This window comes from Dipodomys ordii, unplaced genomic scaffold (assembly GCF_000151885.1).
Source record: "Dipodomys ordii isolate 6190 unplaced genomic scaffold, Dord_2.0 Scaffold369, whole genome shotgun sequence".
Classification (NCBI taxonomy): Eukaryota; Metazoa; Chordata; class Mammalia; order Rodentia; family Heteromyidae; genus Dipodomys; species Dipodomys ordii.
The window spans coordinates 31,508-33,905 of NW_012267585.1; the positions used below are offsets into that span (position 1 = coordinate 31,508).

A 2,398-nucleotide genomic window follows, 5' to 3' on the forward strand; every position below is an offset into this window, starting at 1 on the left:
AAGTCAGTAGAGAGTCTGAAAGAAGAGTGGCCACCAACAGACAAGGGTCAGGCTTCTCATCTGCTCCACATGCTCCAGTCTTCTCTGGGTCTCTTCCTCGTGAGCCTCTCCCTACACAGGCATCTCTGCAGTCAGTCAAAAGACATTTAAGGAGCACCTACTAAGGGTGCTCCATAAGCTAAGGAGGGAATCCATCCAGTGTGTAAAGATTTTAAGGTGTTTTCCTCTAGAAACCTGCCCCGCTGGAGGAAGGCCCTTTGGCAATAAGCCAGGCTGCTTCTGAAATCAAAGGCTCCTGACCCTCCTGGCCAGCTTCAAGGGGCCCCTGAACAGACAGGATCAGTGGGAGGGGAGACGCCCTCAGCCACACTTGCACTGGCCTCACGCTCCCACGCGCGGCTCCCCACTTTCCCGGCCCCATGCTCAGCCTGGGACAGGAGGCATTACTCCCTCAGCCCTGGAAACCGTCCCAGGGCCACCGGGCCATGCCCTTGGCTCCGGCTCCAGTCCCCTGGCATTACTGCCTCCTCCTGCGGAGTGCGCATAGCGGGTCCACACCTCCCGCCCGCACCCCAGCGGGGCCCCGTCGCATCCCCAGGAGCGGGAGTTTGCGGGGATCTCAGCTGTCCACGGCGCCCCCGGCGCCCCCAAGGCCGGCCCTGTACGCGCTCCCGGGGCGCTTCTCGGCTACACACAACCACGAGCGAGGGCCAGGCCCCCGACAGCCGCGTCCCGGAGCAGCTTCCCGGAGCTGCGGACTCTGCCGTCCCGAAGCCCCGCGAGCCGGTTCCGTTCCACACGTCTCGCTGGGGTCTTCGGCCCTGAGGCGTCCCGGGATACCGCACCGGCCCGTGCGCCCTCTCCGGTGATCACCCGGCCCCTGCCCGGCTCCGACCCCCTCCCCGTCCGCCCTGGGGCCCCCTGCCCGCCATCCCCACCGCCACACGCCGGTCCCCTCCCGCGCACCCCGCCCTCCACGCCGACACCCGGTCCAGGCCCCTCCCCGCCGGCCCCGGAGCCCTCTCCCCTGTCCGCCGGCCCCGGGAGCCCTCTCCCCTGTCCGCCGGCCCCGGGAGCCCTCTCCCCTCCGCGCCGGACCCCGGGAGCCCTCTCCCCTGTCCGCCGGCCCCGGGAGCCCTCTCCCTTGTCCACCGGTCCGAGGTCAGCGACCCCGCGCGGCGCGGGCCAGAAAACCATGAACCTGCCCGGGGTCTCTGGACAGCGGCGGCGGCGGCGGCGGCAGGGGGGTTTCCCGGCATCCCGAGCCCCGACGACCCCTTCCCCCGCAGTGCACTGAGGCCCCGCGGCTCTGCGGCCCGGCCTGTCGGGCGGCGAATCGCTCCTCCCCGCCGGTCCCCCAGATCCGCTCGCAGGGCGCACGCACTCACTCTGCGGGTCGGGAGGCGCCGCTGCTCTCACCTCCTCTTCCTCGGCCCCGGGCTCCGTCTGCACCTGCGCAGATCACCGCGCGCTCCCGGAGAACTCCCGCCAACCGCCGGCCACGCCCATCCGGCGCTCGCGCCCCGCCCGCCGCCCCACGCGCGGACGGCGGGACACGACTTCCCCACGTCCCCACCTCACACAGAGGGAACGGCCCCATCCCCCGCCCAGACTGCCCTCACGCACAAAGGGCGGATGGAGGAGGCGGGGCCACCGTCCACCTCCGCTCCCGGAGCCGCCGGGGCGGCCAGTAGCGCCTGCAGCTCTGCACAGGCTTCCGTTCAGCCTCGCACTAGGAGACGACTGCGGGGCTTCACTCACCTCCTCCCCTTCTGCAGGGCAGAAACAACACGGAGCCGGTTGTCCTGCGTGTGCTCAGTCACTGGAACGACCAGCATGTCTCTCCATCAAGCAGCGACCTCCTGAAGTTTGCACCTTGCTTAGAAAGCCATGTGTCCCCCCACCTGCCCGGAATTGGATTTAGGGTAAATTCTTTCATCCAAACAACCTATTTTCAAAGCAGTGACGCCCAGCCTAGCTGGCAGAGAGGAATGACAGCTGCTGGAACATTCAGGAGAAACACCTGTGCTGTGCAAATGCGGAAATCGCTGCTTCTCTGGAAAGGGCCCAGGTGCTGGCTAGGCATTCGCTGCTAATGGTGAAGGTGGTAAAGAGGCTCAAGCCTTGAGGGATCAGAGTCTAGGGGAGAAGGCAAAGCTCTCTGCCTTTCTCCCTCTCCCTCTCTTTCTCTCTCATGCACGCTCCTGCACATACACACATACACACGATTTAAATTTTAACCCTGTTTGCTAGCCACTATTGAGTACTTGAAATGAGCAGCGTCCTGAAAAGTTTTGTAGGTGTAGAACAAGCCTAAGGTTGAGTGTAAAACGGAATGCAAGCTAGCTGAAATTATTTTCATTTCTGTAACTGAAAATACTTACAGTTTGGAACTAAA

The 2,398-nt window shown here is 64.7% G+C and overlaps 1 long non-coding RNA gene across 1 annotated transcript in view; it reads right to left on the minus strand.

Moving 5' to 3' along the window:
• LOC106001694 overlaps positions 1-1,431 on the minus strand; it is a 15,564-nt gene extending 14,133 nt beyond the window's left edge. The window contains exon 1 of the long non-coding RNA XR_001175849.1: positions 1,389-1,431. This is a non-coding gene — a long non-coding RNA (uncharacterized LOC106001694). The remainder of the gene's footprint in view (positions 1-1,388) is intronic.
• Between the last annotated feature and the right edge of the window lie 967 nt (positions 1,432-2,398).